We start from the raw sequence: 17,146 nt of genomic DNA, 5'->3' as shown, positions 1-17,146 counted from the left end.
TGCAGGTGCTGCGGGTACGGGGTGGAGACGCTGCCGCGTGTACTCTGCCATTGCATGCGGCAGAAACGAGCTATGACGGAGCATCACAACGACATCGTCCCAAGGATAAAAAAAGCTGCCTTGGGGAGGTTTACTGTCATCGCAGAGAACCAGGTCGTCGGCACTACATCACTGAAGCCCCACCTGGTACTGGCCCGTGGAGAGGAGGAACTTATTGTGGACGTGCGCTGACCTTTCAAGAACAGGCTGCAGGCGTTCCAGGACGCCCTGAAGGCTAAGGAGGAGAAGTACGCCCCCGTACAGCGGCATCTCCTCCAGCTGTTCCAACGCGTGACGGTGGACGCGGTTGTCGTCGGCTGCCTTGGCACCTGGTATCAGGGGAACGATCTTGTGATGCGTAGGCTGTGTAGTAGGCATCACCTACAAACTATGAAACTCCTATGCATCAGGGACACGATCAACGGCTCCACAATAATTTTTAAAGCCCACACAGGCACCTCTTAGTGTTCTCATGTTTTTAGAGAAGCGTTTTTGCCCCCTTTCCACCTTTACAGTTTTAGCCTTTTATATTACTAAGACCACTAACTAGTATTTTTAGACATTTGTTTGCCTTTTAGATTGTACGCTTTTCTTCCGTTTTTTCCTTGGTTCTGTAACACCCATGTTTTGATGTTATGTTATAGCACAATAAAAAACTCTGTTGAGAGACATACATTGAGAGACACACAAATCGTGCAAGTTGTTAAAGATTTAGACATCTGGTTTGAAGCAAGCGACATTGCAGCAAAAAGTTGAGAAGAACCCCTCAAGAAAGCAGCTCACTTTGTGGAAGAAACGTGGACCCGGCCAGCGAGTCTGGTCGAGAAAGCAGAATCGATTAAATCGAAATTGTGTGTCCCTGCATTCTACGTGGCGAGAGTAGCTGAGATGCCCAGGTTCGTCACCAATAGACTAACGACCCTGATAGGGCGTTATCTCCGGGGCGAAAAGCCATCGTCAAACGAATAAAAAGGCTGCCTTGGGGAGGTGCATTCCTTGCAGAGAACGAGGTCATCGGCACCACACCTCTGAAGCACGACCTGGTGCGGCCTGTGGAGAGGAGGCACTTATCCTGGACGTCTGCTGTCCCTTCGATAACAGGTTACAGGCGTTTCCTGACACCCGGAAGGCGAAGGAAGAGATGTAGGCCTCCGTACAGCAGCATCTCCTCCGGCGTTCCAGCCCGTGACGGTGGACGCGATCGTCGTCGGATGCTTGGGCACGTGGGTTCCCGGGAACGACCGTGTTATGCACAGGCTCTCCCGTAGGCAGTACTTGAAACGATGAAGCCCGTACATCGGTAACAGTCCGCGCTTTCCCTTGCATATACAAAGGGTAAATTAGGCTATCTTAAGCTATTTTATGTTTTCAGAGAAGCGATATTACACATTTATAGTTTTAGCCTTTTATATTACTAACACCACCAATCGGTGTTTTATAGCCATTTGTTTACATTTATAGCTTTTAAACACTTAAATTCCGTTTTCTTCCTTGGTTCTGCTAAGCCTCATTATGATGTATGCAAATAGCATAAATTAAAAGATCGGTTATGCCCCTATTCTTGGGACATTCACTGGTCCGAGGTGTGTAGAGTTGCTGTTTACGCCAAACTTCTGAGGCTGCTGCAACGCGGGCGAGTCTCGGACATTGGATGGGAGCAGTTTACGGTAATCTTGGAAGGGGCCATACAGGTAGTATGCGAGGCGGTAAACCTTCCCGTAGCATCCGCAAACAGGAAGACACCGCCCTCTGAATCATGGGAATGCTCAGCAGATTCAGACACTACACAGACGAAATCGCCGACATGCAATAAGGCTGATCGTGGAGGGTCCCAGCTCTGCCCGGTCCTCCTTTACAAGCTGGAGGAACACTTCAGCGAGGCTTGGGGACCGCGTGAAGCCGATACCGCTCAACTTCTGAGTAAGATGAAGCGAAGCGACATGGCTGAAATCAGCCTTGCCCAGTTCACTGACGGCGAGGTAGTTTCCCGTCTCTGCAAGAGCGAGAAAACCACCCCCGGAAGTGACCGCCTCGCCTACCAACACTGGCGCTGCACTGATCCCGAGGCTGTTTTTCTCACCGCAGTGTTCAAGGTCTGCTTAAAGTACCAGACGATGCCTGCTGCCAGGAAGAAATCACGGATTGTGCTGACCTGCAGGAAGGGAGACCTTGGAGATGCTGGGAACTGGCGCCCAGGGAGCACCAACCTTAGGGAGCACGATTTCAAAACTGTACGCGGAGGAGTGGATCGCGCCTCTCAGACAGTGTTCTTCCGTTGTCAGAAGGGGTTCCTGCCATACGGTGATGTGTACTAACACAACTTCGTACTGCAGGAGCACCTGGACGCGGCAAGAGCCGGCCATGGGGACCTGTACGCGGTACAACTCGACTTCGCCAACGCATTTCGCTCTGTTCCCCACACGCCCTCATTGACGCACGGCATGAAGCTGGCGCGGGTGATAAGTTTTGTTACATCATTGTTCATATTTACGGGGACAGCAGGACCAACGTCATCGCAGTAGCAGGGATGACCTGACCGATCGAAATATCTGCTGGCATACGTCAGGGTTGCCCACTGAGGGTCGGCCTCCTGTTCAACCTGTTGCTCGACCCACTGGTGCGTGCGCTTCAGACTAGCGACTATAGCAGCACAGCGTGCTTGCCTACACTGATGATCTAGCGCCGCTGGCTGACGAGCCGGATACGCTACAGAGCCGCATTAACGTAGTGGTAGCTTTGTTGAGCCAGCTCGCGATACGTCTAAACCCCGCGAAGTGCAAGTCACTGCACCTCTCTGGGAAGACGCCCGTGGGGACAAGACCCACGACCTTTACGGTCTACGGCACACCATTTCACTCAATCAGTGACTTCGAGGCACACACCGTCGGGCGGCCTGTGGGGTTGTACTACCGGACCGAGCTACCGTGCAAGAAGCCGTCAACGTGGGTCGCCGCCGGATGACCTCGATGCTCCTCCGTGGCAGTGATAGGACACCGTTAAAACATTGGTATTTCCGGCACTCAACTTTGCCATGAGGTGTTGCTCTCTTGGTAAGGCAGTGTAGTCTCGCCTTGACACAACGCTTCGCCCACTCAAAGGGACGCTCTACCTGCCTACCAACGCTGCTAACGTCCATGTTTACGGTAGCTCCGTGGCTGGCGTGATTGGCATTCCTGCGGCGGCAGAACTCAGCAGCATCGGGAGAGTTGATAAAGCATTCAAACTTTTCTCCTCTACAGGGACGGAAATTCAGGAACCTAGCACTGCAGGCGCTGATTGTGGTAACAAGCAATAGGCTGCGAGGCCCCACAGAACCTGGTCACATGGCCCCTGAGCGCCGACATGGAGGGCGACTTCCAAGCCATGGCTGCGCAGCTCCAGTCCGTGTGGACTGAGCTGCTCGCAAGGCTTGTCGGCGTCTTCGTGTCACCTAGGAGTTCGAAGAAGTAGGGCCCCGCATCTCTAGGGGTGACATAACACCTGGTCCGAGGAAAAGCACTAAGGTGGTGAGGACACTCAGGACGGCACTCGCGAACGCACCAAATCGCGATTTCCACCAAAAGACCACTCAGGGGAAAGTTATGGAGTGCGTTACCGCCGACCAGAGCAGTTCCCATTTTCTGCGTACCGGCCAATTCACAAGGTTTGCCGACTGGCACTTCGGTCACCGAGCCCCACTCAACGTCGTCCCCTTAACGCAGCGAGGCCTTGAGCTACGGCCGACTACCAACGGTGAAGGACTTGCGGCGCTCAACCCGAGACCCTGCCGCATGCCCCGTGTCACTGCATGACTCACAGTCAAGCATACACACACCGTCACAACTAGATCGCGAACCGAGTGAAAGACGCTGCCTCCAACAAGTTCGCTGTCAACCACGAGAATATACCAGTACAGGTAATACTGATCTCCGTCCTGACCTTGTGCTTTGCAGGGGCGAGGAGGCAATCAATTCAATTCAATTCACTTTATTTCAACACCACAATGTTGAGGACCGCGAACAAAAAGCCTTTTATGGCTTGACAAGGTCCGCAGCCCCTCCTAACAAGCAGTGACAGCGCATAGGGCCAGGCACTACATATTAAGCTAGATCACGAGTGTCAGGCATAATGCACATGTAGAACACATACATAGATACAAGTGTAAAAATGATTTAAGTGAAACAGAATGTATATGCAGTACATATAGCACTCACGTACAATTAAAACCGAAAGAATTAGCGCTAATTACCAATGCACACCATACATATATGAAATCAAATGTGTCACACAAAACATACCGCAATGCACACCTCGGCAAACACTGTCACAAAAACAATTTCTTCCATTTTTGCGGAAACAAAGGAAAGACAAGAACAAAAAATCATCGTGAATGTAACCTGGCCGCTCGAGAACCGGCCTGCAGCCCTGAACGCGGCGCGGCCTGCCAGGGGAAGGAGGAGAAATACAAGCCTGTCCGACAGCGCCTGCTGCGGAAATACCAGAAGGTAACCGTGGAGGCGGTCATCATCGGGGCACTTGGATCGTGGGATCCTAAGAACGACCGAGTCATGCGCCGCTTCTACAGCCGCCAATACCGGCGACTCTTCAAGAAACTCGCATTGAGCAAGACGATCGCTGCATCACGCAACATCTACGCAGGAGCACATCGCCCTCAAGTGATAAAAATAACTAGGTAGACACTACACTGAAATGCGCTGAAAAAGCTAGCTGAACCGGGTCACAAGCGCAAGCGCAGCCACGGAAGAAGAAATAAGGCGGTTGTACCGTACACGCATCGGACATGACATGGTTTAAAGGAGGTGGCCCAAAAAGCGGAAGTGGTCGTCGTATGTTCAGCTCCACAAAAGCTATCAAGCATATGTAAGGCCATCGATCCCTTGAGAAAGATGCGCCGAGGCTGCGCGAACAACCATCGGACGCCGTTTCTGCACTGCGCGCAAGATGTCGTATATCGCTTCCCTTTCTCTTGCTGCAAAGTGCACATGGGCAGACAGGCGGATGCCTCAATGACAGGCTAAGGGAACACAAGCAAAAATCAAACTTATCGAGATGGACATGTCTCCATGCGTTGAGTGATGATTGCGGGTGTAAACCGCTGTTTAATGATTGTGTAGTCGTGTTTAGAAATGCCGATAAATATACGAGGGAGATTTTAGAAGCATGCGTGATTGCAAAAGAAGGTGCAAACTGTGTCAGCGCTCCATCGATTTGCGACGCTGAGCGGAAAGGAAATCTGGAAAATGCTGGGTTGCGCATGCGACGATTTTCACTCGTGTGAACCGGTATAAATACGATGCTTTTCCGAACTAAAATTCGATAGTTAGCGCACGTCCTGCCGTCTTTCTTGTGCGTGTCAATCCAGCGCTATGACTTGAATTGGCGCAACGAACCAACTAGCCCAAAAATCTGCACAGCTGGGAATGCATATTTGAGGAATTTGACCCAATCTTGGCAAATAACCTATTGATCGCAAGCCTTAAAAAAAATGTTACGCTCTCGCTTTCTCGGAGGTGGTAATAAATTTTCTGTGTAAAGAAATATAAGGAAGCAATGGATTACAAATGCTTTACATAAAAAAATAACGAAAAAAAATGGCGTCTTCTATGCATTTATAAAATCACGTGACATCGGCATACTGATAGAGCTCAAGAAGTTTAGAAACCAGCTTAGCCCAGAGTTGAAATACGCGAAAATGAATAATTACGAATATGTTTTCGGCAGAATAAGCAATGACCACAGAAAAGCCTGGGACGAGGTTAGAGGATAGTTGGGACAGAAAACGCACAACGGTATAACCACTGTAGAGGCAGAAACGGGTGTCCTCAGCGGCCACAGTGCACCAACGATAATGAACAATTACTTTGTGACTAGCTGCGATTGCAATGATGTCTGTGACGGAGATGAACCACATATGTTGTTAAATTTCCAACACCATTGAGCATTCCCAACACCATTATACTAAACCCTATCACATGTCACTAAATTGAAGAAATTGATAACAAAATCAAGGATAGTCGTGTTGCTCGATATGACGGAGTAAACACTGCAACGATAAAGTACGTAGCGTACGTAATATCAGCTCCTCTTACCTATATGCGTGGCTGCGCGATTTCGAACGCTATCGGAGGAAAGAATCCGTACCCCGTACCGACACCGCGACCACACGGAAACGCCTGCTGCATGATGCCATCTATGTATGCACGAAAGGAATTCGAAGCGAAGTGTGGACTGCCACGTGAAGTGTCCGAGAAAGTTATTGGAATGCATCATGTAACCGCACAAAGACAAGGGACAAAGAAGGAGCACACAGGCGCGGAACTTCAACTGTTGAAATTCCACGCCTGTCTTGTGTGTTCCTGTCCCTTGTCTTTGTGCGGTTACATGATGCATTCCAATAACGACCACCAACTAGCCCGCTTATCCTGTTCAATCCGAGGAAGGCGCCGTTTGGGTCCTGATAGCGACAGTCGCAATATGGCAATCTGACAGCGGGTCACACGGTGCCTGTACTGGCGGCTTCGCGGGTGCCTGGAGAGCTATTTCATGATTGTGCGCAACCAATGAACATGCGCCTGTCAACACCGCCTGAGCACGGATGGATCGCCCCGCCGAAAGATGCACACGCGACCGTCGATGCAACTCGTCTGTCAGCGGCCAGCCCAGCCGACGACGACGACATCCGTCTTCCGCCAAGCTTTTAAATGACCAGCACGTCCGCTTCAGTGGGCACGGGAGCAGTCCTACCAGAATTACCGCAAATCTGCGTTTCTTCTCTGTGCAGGTGTGTATAACAAGCTTTCCTTGCACGAAGAAATCGGACGATCGATGTTTACTGCTTCTCGCGTGCCCACGGGTGCTCTGCAAGATTGTTTCCCAGTGTTTTTCTATGTTAATCTTGCTCTTGTGCTCGGGAGACGTTGAGGCGAACCCGGGGCCCGGTACACGTTCTATCTTGCTTGAATCCCTGCCAGATGACCCTGCTGAGCAAACGAGCTTTTTTTTTTCATTTGCTCAAAGACGTGCGTGAACGGGCCGCCGTGCGAAGCTCCAAAGCTCAGGCCGATCTGGCTTCCGGCGTCAATGCTATCGAAAATGGATTTAAAGATCACTGGAATCAAAACTTTGGAAGATAAGCGCGAGAAGCTGGACAGTGTTACTGACGAAGGGGCATCCATGCAAAATACGGTTAAGAAACTGCCACGTCCGGATGCCTCCCTGCAGTCACGTCTCGATGATTTTGAAGATAGGTCGCGGCGGGACAATTTAATTTTTTATGGCCTTTCAGACAGCAGGGAGACCTGGGACGAAACAGGATCGAAGTTAACAAGCTTACTTACGACTGCACTTGATACGCTCCCGGCGGAATCAATTCAGTGCGCCCATCGCCTAGGCCAATTTTAACCGAGTAAGTGTCACCCGGTAATAGCCAAATTTGCAAACTTCAAAAAAAAATAGCTTGTCGTAACCGCCTAACAAAAAAACAAGACATCACCGTAGTCAAAGACTTCTGCGGCTCAACTCGTACTGCTCGCAAAAGGCTACTTGAATTTGGCAAAGCTCAACCAAACGCACCGAAATTCCAGCTCCGATACAAGTTATAAATAAAAAAATATATGTTTTTTGCCACAATACGCAGGCAGACAAAATTGAAGAGGTTAAGCTGCAACGCTTTGGCACCGCTACGGGTGATAACGCTGCACAAGCCTCTTCAAGATAGAAGTTAATGAGGGGTAGTGGCCGTACTTCACCATGCCGCGTAACTGTACTATTCACTAACATGAGAAGTGTACTTAATAAACATGACTCACTCTCTTCTGCTATTGACACGTGCTGTGCACATATTATAGCACTTACCGAAACACGGCTTTCGGCCCACGTGCACGACCCTGAAATTTTTCAGGACGCTAATCATTTTGCAGTATACCGTTCCGATCGAACTGAGCGTCTAGGAGGCGGTGTTCTTCTGGCTATATCATCCCATATTCCATCTTGCATTCAAGTACAAACTAACTTCGAAGAGCGTGGGTACCATGGCCACCGCGGGGTGCTGCCACGAGTCCACTGGCTAAGAGCACTGTGGCTCGCTAAGGGCAACCGCGTTTGGCTTACGTTTAGCGCGTCATCGGCACCAAAGGCGGAAGTCGTAGCATCTACGGTAACATCCGAAGTGAAATTTGAACTGGGCGTCACGGTGACAATTAAAAGGCGGGGCGTTGAGGGCACGCCCCACTGCGCCGTAGCCGTCGCAGTGCAGGGCATCGAAGAAGGAACGGGAGCACAGCGGGGGCTGTGCTTGATTATTGATAACTCCGCTTCGGCTGAACGCACTGAAATGCTTTTTGAGGCATAGAATCCCTGAAATAGCCTGTTTTTACTTGAAATGCCTTTCTCCACTTATTCGATACAAAGTGGTTCAGGGTCTCTTTAAAGGGACTGACCACTGGCCAGAAATGTGTTGCGACACGTCGATGGAAATGAAATGACCATGATTTATAGTGATATAATCGAGCACGCCGTTCGCAATTTAAGTAGTATAATCTGAAATTGGCAAAGAAAGACTCAAGAACCAGTAAGTGGCGAGACGTGGCGGTGAAATCTTGGTACTTCGGATTATTCCATGCGATTACTGTACGTAAGTTCACTGTTATTAAGTACATCGTAATTATCGCTTAAAATTCCAGTTGCTATATTAGACAATCGTGCATTATTCTATGCTTTGGAAATCAAAGACGCACGCGTGGTTACGGCAGCACGAAGAACTCCGTATTACGCGCAAAGGCGTCGTTTCGTTTTCGATCCAATTGGTTCCGTTTTGACTGCTTAAATACCAAAGCAGTTGGACAGGAAACCAAGAAAGCACGTAACTATTATCGCGAAAATCATTTAACAATTGGGAAAACGTGAACAGGGACAGATTTGGTAAACAGAATCACACTTTGTTACCGCACGGCCACACCTGTCGTCTGCCTCCCACTAATGCCCAGTTTCCTTCCCCCATGGTAATGTCCATGGAGGAAGGGGAAAAAACTAGGAGGGAGCGTCAAGTAATTCTGATAGCCTCGGCAAGCCAACCTTTTCTGACGCCGCCCCTCCCGCTCGCCGGGGCCTTGTATGTGCGCGGTGCCTTTTGGGCAGGAATAGGCCCACATTGTTGCCAGACCATTGGTGTTCGTTTGGTACGTGGTAACGATTAGTGGCACCTGCCATCAAAGGCACGGTGGCGCGTCAGAAGTATAACGCGTGGGTTTCTGCTAGCACGGGCGTCGTTCGCTTTGTGGCGACTCAGAAGGGCGCTTTGGGGGTAGTGCCGAAAGCGCATGCGCTAGAACAATCCTAGTTATCTTCGAGAGGATCGCAGTGAACGAAAGTTCAGTTGTTGCAATGTTTGGGACGCGTGATGTTCACTCGCCTTGCTCTGCCGAGAAGCGCGTTCCAACATTGGTGACCCGGAATGTTGCCGCAGCATCGAGCTGGTGCACCAACGTTACTATGACTTCGACGTCCACGACTAATTTTCAAAGCGTCATTGAGGCATTTGTAGGCACCCCAGAACGGCATCCAACTGCGGTGTTTTCAGCGACGTACGAATTGCGAACAGTTTTTTCCGACTGGCAAAAAAAAAATCACGAAATATGAGAAATACCACTTGAGTACGCTTCCACCCGCATCCATAAAGCAGCGCCTTCAAATAAGTTGATTGAAAGCAGTTGCATTCCCTGTTGCAAACCCGAGGACAGCGGCATCGCCTTGATAATGGCACGGAAGGAGCACCAACAGCAGGCTTCGCAGCTATTCCTTCCTTTCATTCCTACGTCACGCTATATAATCCGTCTCTGAAGGCCGACGGATAAAATTGATAACAAAAGCCCCTTGATAATGCGGCCGAAGCGCCGCTCTGACTACGTATAAATGTGAAAAGCAATGTAATAGTCATGAACTGTTTCAAAAATCCCGGCTTTGCTCGCACCGCATCGAAATTGCGCGCGCGAAGCCATATTTCGCGCCAGAAACTTGCTTCGGACCAAAGCCGAATTAAAGTGACCGTTTTATTTTTCATGAAAGTGTATACGTGCTGCAAAAACAGGTTCAAGTCGAAAAATAAAAGCGACATAAGCAGATCGCGAAGCGACCAACGTGTAGAGAAAATGCAAAACCGATGCGTTCGAGAAAGTAAATATACTCTACTCTAAGTGAGCCGAATTGGTAATCATGTTTGCACAACAAAAAGACAAAAAAATTTCTCAGGTTTCAGTGTGCCCTTATTAGCTACGAATTCGTAAGCTCCATTGAAGACCAGCCTAGAGAACGTGTTCGAACGGGTCTCATTTTGCAGCTACGCAGTACTGTGTCCGTTTTATCATCTTCACTGGCTTTCTTGATGACCGATGCAGGAATTCTACGGGAGTCATCCAAAGAAATCCCAAATCCCAAAGAAAGCAATCGAGTGGAGAGAGGTCATGTGACCTAGCCGGCCAATTTACAAACCAGTGCCTTCCAATCTATTGCGCATGAAAAATCGCATCCAGCCAGTTTCGTGCTCGGCTGCTGTTGTGTTCTGGTGCCTTATTTTGCTGATATCACAGAATCGAAAGATCTGACAGCGGGACTACGCTGAGAAACTCATCCACCACTCCAAGGCTTTCGTTCACCTAACGTTGTCCAGTCAGAGTGTGATCGAAGAAGCTGGGACCGATTATGGCACCGGCGTAACTTCCCAACCACACATTGAGCGACCACTGGTATACTGGTGCCGATTGCGCTTTACCCAGTGTGGATTTTAGTCCCTCCAATAGTGTGCATTATTTAAGTTTATCTGGACGTTTCTGCGCAAATTGACTTAATTTGTGCACATGATACTGCTCAAACCGTCTGGTGACTCATCAGTTGACCCCAATTCGAGAAATCTATACAATTCCACAGGGCCCCATCTTTCAAGCATTGGTGCAGTTTGAGGTGGTACGGGTGAAAGGCCGTCATTTAGAATCTTCCAAACTGATGACTTGGAAATCGGTACCTGGGCGGCCACGCCCCGCATGCTAGCATGAGGGTTTGAGGCCATAAATGCTAGAACATCCGTGCGTAGGCTATAGGGCTCAAAGATGGAATCCTCCACCGCTGTTCCTTGAAGCTGCCGCTTTGTTTCAGGTTTTCATAACTTCTGATAATAGCCGAAGCGTTTGGTCTACCGCCAAACTTCCATGACTGATATATGTATATTTGCGGCCTTTCTCTTCTTGCCATTTGCAGATCCCAAGGCAAAGAGCATGTCTATACCTTCTGCTCATTAGAGAAAGACATGGTGACTGAGGCAGAACAAAATCCCATTCCTCTAATTCTTGTATGACCAACATCATCCCATTCCTTTTTTTTTTTTATGACCAAGGGCTCTGTTCTGGACATACCGCCATTTTCTTCGATGCTGGACTTAGACGCGAAGCGTATAACGTGGCGCTGGTGGCCCTATTTTGCTTTCGTAACGTGACGCAAACTTCACGTTTTGCCTAAGAAACTGAAATAAAGGCATGAACCCAAGGTCCTTGGTAAAGCAAAACAGTTTTCTTCCGCCGTAAAAAATAAAGCAGCTAGCTCAAAGCGCACGATTATTCCGTCAAAAACGCTTCCGTCGTCTGCAGCGTACAAGCCGTCGTCTGCTTCAGCAGCAAGGATGCGTGTCCCCGGGAAACGGAATGAGTCATCGTATGTCGGCGCCAACGTACGCGCTTGTTTTCGGCCTCGAGACAACATACGCGGCCTACCAGTGGTGACGCGCGCACGTTCTAGGTATAGTGTACTAGTTCTAGACCACGTTATCGCTATATCGTGAAACGCAAGTGAATTAGCCCGACTCGACTGGCTGATAAAGGCCGAATATCACGGATAGAGTAGCGCGCCAGGGATATCCGCTTGTTCACTTCGCTGGTTACTCGTACCGCGCGAGGAAAATTCAAGCTGCCGCCTTATACGTACACACGGCGTTGTCATAAATTCTGATTGTGCGAAAAGACATTAATCTTGATTACAATACAAACGCAGCAGTGAAAAGTGGACAACGTTGCAGAAAGTTTGCTATGTTCAACCAATATTATTTCATATAAACGCGTTCTCTAAAAAAAAAAAAAATATGACGGTCCTGCCAAACAAATGCCAGCACCACCCGAGAGCGGCACATACTATGAGCACGCGTTATGAACAAGAGCTTTTCATGGCGCCAAATGACGGGGGGAAATGTGACGATACGCATTGCTCTCGGATGCCATTGCATATGGCTGCGCATTAGCACAATTCGCCCGACTCGTCGCACCACAAATTATGGCGGAAGATTTCTGCAATGGCGGCCCAGCGCAAGTCATGCAGCGCCAAATTGACGTTTACGAAACGGCCCTCCCTGTGACGTTCCCCACGGCATATTCTTTCAGCCAATCAGCAAGCTGGCATGGCGCCTATCTTCCATCGCCACCACATATTCGCGAAATTGCACATGCATTCCACTGGCTTTTGTACACTACCGCTCACTTTCTTTTTGAAGCGCCAGCGTCGCAATATATGTGCCAAGGACATAAAAGAAATTAGTCGATAAAATTTGCAGCTCTACGTCACGTTTCGTCATCTTGATGAAAACGCATAATTGAATTTTGCAAAACTTTCGTTTCCCGGCAGAAATTACACGACACGTGAACTATCGACAGCCAATCAGAGTCAACATGGCGGCCGTGCAGCCGCCATGCGTGCGGAGAACAGAGCCTTCAGACTACGTCCGCGTTCAGACTACGTGCGCTACGTACGGATCGTAAGCGCTAAAAGCGCAACTAGTTTGTTCACACTATACTGTTGCATTGAGCGGAATGTACGCAACAGTCGCAACCAGCCTGGGCGTAAATGTTGGAGTACCCGCTACTTTTACGACAGGCGCAGATACGCCTGTTACGACGCCGCCAATGCACGAAGCAGTTTCGGCTTGCATCTTCCGGTCACCGAGCTTCCGGCCTCCCCACATTACGCGTTTTCATCCGGTGCCCGCCATCCCAGCAATCCGACGTTGCACCGTTATTCTTTGTGTGTCTATGCGGTTTGACGCTCTTATCACTCCTCCATCACTGATGGAAATAAAGAAGTTATTATTATTATTATTGTGCTGTGTGTGCTCGTGGCTGGCGATTATACCAGCTTCGGAAGCCTCTGCCTGACCGCCATCCCAGCAATCCGACGTTGCACCGTTATTCTTTGTGTGTCTATGCGGTTTGACGCTCTTATCACTCCTCCATCACTGATGGAAATAAAGAAGTTATTATTATTATTGTGCTGTGTGTGCTCGTGGCTGGCGATTATACCAGCTTCAGAAGCCTCTGCCTGACCGCCATCCCAGCAATCCGACGTAGCACCGTTATTCTTTGTGTGTCTATGCGGTTTGACGCTCTTACCACTCCTCCATCACTGATGGAAATAAAGAAGTTATTATTATTATTGTGCTGTGTGTGCTCGTGGCTGGCGATTATACCAGCTTCGGAAGCCTCTGCCTGACCGCCATCCCAGCAATCCGACGTAGCACCGTTATTCTTTGTGTGTCTATGCGGTTTGACGCTCTTATCACTCCTCCATCACTGATGGAAATAAAGAAGTTATTATTATTGTGCTGTGTGCTCGTGGCTGGCGATTATGCCAGCTTCGGAAGCCTCTGCCTGACCGCCATCCCAGCCATCCGGCGTTGCAACGCTGTTCCTTGCTGCTGCTGCCGACGCCATCCGCGTTTTCCGGGGTTCGCGCCGAACGAGCGCGGTTTCCCTGAGTGCAGTGCGGTTTTCCGGTCTCATTGTGTTGTGTGCACTGCCCGTGGCTAGTGATGATGCTACGTGCGGAAGCTTCTTCGCTGTGCAGCGATGAATTGCTAATTGAAGAAGTGCGACAGAGGCCGATACTCTATGACCAGCGCCTGAAAACTTTGGGCTTGAAGAGCCTCGACCTGCGCTAACAACCACTTGCTGATTGGCGCCATGTTGAAAAATACGAAACACGGCTGTCCCAGAACGGTGATTGGCCTGTCGTAAAAAAAAAACGTAGCTTATCGAAAGGCGCTATGTGAACATAGGCGGTTGCGAGCTGCGTAAACAGTCGTTCCAGCAGTTGCGCAAATTGCAATAAACACGCCACTTATAGCGGATGCGACTAGTCTGAACGCGGCATTAGGCTTCAAAATTGTCATGTCCCGCTCCCTCCTAGTATTTTCCTTTCTCGATGCTAATGCCGGTATAATCGCTACCGCGCTGACCTATCGCTGTTTTCAGCATGCTTCCGGAGAACGACTACATCCTTAGTGCAGTTCGAAAAATCGGTATCGCTTGAGGCGTCGCGCGCTCCCACCACCGGCCAAGCAACTCGACAAAACGCAAGCGGTCTCGTTTCGGCGACTTCAGACAAACACATACCCACACCCAAAATACATTAACAAAATCACAGGGGGCAGGGAAAGCGGCAAATGTAGGCTCTGTTCGGAAACAGGAACACACACACATAATGTGGGAATGCACCTCGCTCCCGTTCTCTCATCCCCCCGTCAGCAGCGAGACTGACTGGACAGCCTGGCTCAGTTCCGGGGACGTCGACCGACAACTTGAACTGGTGGACTGGGCGGAAAAGGCCAAGCAGGCCCGGGGCCTTACTTTAGCCCTAACCCTCAGCCACGTCCCTCTTTACCCTTCCCCCTTTCATAAAGTTTATCACCACCACCACCTCCTACAAAAAAATGTTCCATGGCATTTTCCGCGTGAGCACTACATGACTAGACACTCTGATCAATAAACTTTCCGTTGCACTAAAGAAAATGGGTGCCATGAAAATTGGTTATCTGTCTCTAAGATACCCTATTGAGGTTTGCACTACATGCACTTTTTATTTTGTCTACCATGTATGAACAAATATTTTTACGAGAACTATCAGCATTCCAAGCTCTCAATCTGCCTCCTTGAGAGCACTACTTATGAATCACTCATTTCATTTTCCTTTACGCGGCGAACTAGCATAATCGTAATCTGCACTTACCTCATTCTCTCCTGATGGTGCGGTAGAACGAGCCACGAGACGTTCCATTTCGCTTCGCTGTCACCGTCACTGCAGGCTGCTTCTCGTCCGAGGCCACCCGTCACTTCGAGCACCTGCCGCACACGCTGCGTCGTAACCAGGCCCTCCGAGTCGCTCAGATGCGATGCCAAGGCGGAGGTGTTCGACGCCACCCTCTCGCAGAAAACGCGCAGCTCCGAGCGAGTCACCGAATCAGCCGGACGCGTCACTGCCTTGCCAAGCCAGGTTATCAGGCGGCACGGAGCAAGCCAGCACCACGGGGCCTCCCAGACTGCAGGCGGTACCGGAACGCTTGGAGGTGGTTGGACGCCAGGGTTGTTGTCGTCTGCTGCCACTGTCGTCTGCCACTGTTTCCGGAGGAATTCAGCGTGGGTTCTGACGCCTGCGACCAGCTGCGGCTGGTATTTAAAGCCGTGAGGGACCCGGGGCGAGAGTGCGTCTTGTGACGCGCGACAGATTCGCCCTCCAACGGCCGTTCTCTGGGCGAAGCACGGCAGCGCCAGGCACCCGCCGAAGCCAATAGGCGTTTCAGTTCAAAACATGGATGGATGCAGATATACGGTGGGCCGGTTGCCGGCAGCGTCTGCAGAGGCAGGCGCGCGCCGCACAGGTGACGAATTCGCGAACCACGGGTCAGCGTGACATAGCGCATGCCAGCGGTTGTGAATATTGTAGTGATTTTTATTGTTTAATTTTACGGGGACGTTAGTGTTTCTTTATGTTAGACCTAATAAAAGCATTGTGAAGTGCATGCGTACCCTCATTTTGTGAACTGAATGCCGGATACAAGTGATCGCATGTCGAAACGCCATAGTATCGCGTTCACATTAGTCGTTCTGTAAGAGAGATACAGGTTGCCCCACTTAATTCGAGTCAAAGTTTTAAACATGAAAGGCACTCTGGACGCCAGCTGAAACGAATGCATAATGTTGGCACTGGTCTAGAGTTACTCAGACTATTATTTATTTTCCCCTTAGCTAAGGGATTAGTAATGTTAAATTAATCAACTGTCGAAGTATTAGCTGCAGACCCGAAGCGTGATACGCAAAGTTGTACAGCGTCTTGAGAAACCTCTCAATAAATTGTTTCCAACACGACATATCTCACGTGGTCTTTTTTTTTTTTTTTGCGTGCCAAAGCAACGCCGCGAGATATGAAGAAAAGTACCACGTGACGGGGCGCCTGCGCACTGTTATTGTGTTGCTCTCAAGTGTGCGATGGACGAACTTGTTTCGAGCTTGTTCTTTATTGAACAAGGGCCGCAGCGCTCGGCCAGCAGCAAGCATTTGCACCGTCACGCGATAAGTGCCGCATGCCCAGATACCTAAACCAGGCATAACGCCTTGTCGCGGGCCAGTCTCGCTGCAGCCGACCTTGTACATCCATCAAAACACTATACATTATGTGCGTTATTACATTATGCAAAAACATGTTTTGTTTAACCATGAGAACTTGTTATTGCGTGTACGATTATATGTTACGTAAAAAGTATCAGCGGGCCGCTAAAGTTGGAGGACAGACGACAAGGTTCGCGCTCGCTTTGAAACAGTTTGTCGTCTGTTCTTGCTTTTCTTCGCTTGGTCATGCATTGTAGGCGAGTAAAGATGTAATGTGCGGGAATGGAAACATTTTCTGAAGATTTCACTTTGAGCACGCGTTATTTGTGTAGCCATATCCACGTTTTAGACGAAGCCTCTTACAACATCAGCCAACGCGAGCCTCGCAGACACATATACCGTCATTCCCATGACGGCACGGTGCCCCCTTAACACGGAGGAAGGAAACTAAGGAGAGGCCCTACCCCCTCCGCGCGCTAGGAGAAAAGTGTGGCGGAAATGACGTATAGGCTCTCATTTTTTTGCTGCTTTTTTATTTTTTTTGCTGCATGGCTCCGCCTTTTGGGCCACAATGGCGGCGTTGTTCTGATTTTCTGAGCGCTCACACGTGTTGCTCTGGTAGGTTTCGTGCCGTGGCAAAGGCGCTGTGTGGGCGGGTTTGCGTTAGTCACCGTGTCTTGTTGCGCTGTGTTACCTGC

General features: G+C 49.7%; 1 long non-coding RNA gene across 1 annotated transcript; it reads right to left on the bottom strand.

Moving 5' to 3' along the window:
- Positions 1–897: 897 nt before the first annotated feature.
- LOC135904764 (uncharacterized) lies at positions 898–16,102 on the bottom strand. The gene is made up of 2 exons (XR_010565203.1): positions 15,073–16,102; positions 898–1,358 (listed from the first exon to the last, which is right to left on the bottom strand). It is a non-coding gene; the product is annotated as an uncharacterized lncRNA (long non-coding RNA).
- Between the last annotated feature and the right edge of the window lie 1,044 nt (positions 16,103–17,146).

Source organism: Dermacentor albipictus, chromosome 7, assembly GCF_038994185.2.
Source record: "Dermacentor albipictus isolate Rhodes 1998 colony chromosome 7, USDA_Dalb.pri_finalv2, whole genome shotgun sequence".
Taxonomy (NCBI): domain Eukaryota; kingdom Metazoa; phylum Arthropoda; class Arachnida; order Ixodida; family Ixodidae; genus Dermacentor; species Dermacentor albipictus.
The sequence above is the reverse complement of the archived record's forward strand: the minus strand, read 5'-3'. Positions and strand labels throughout refer to the sequence as shown.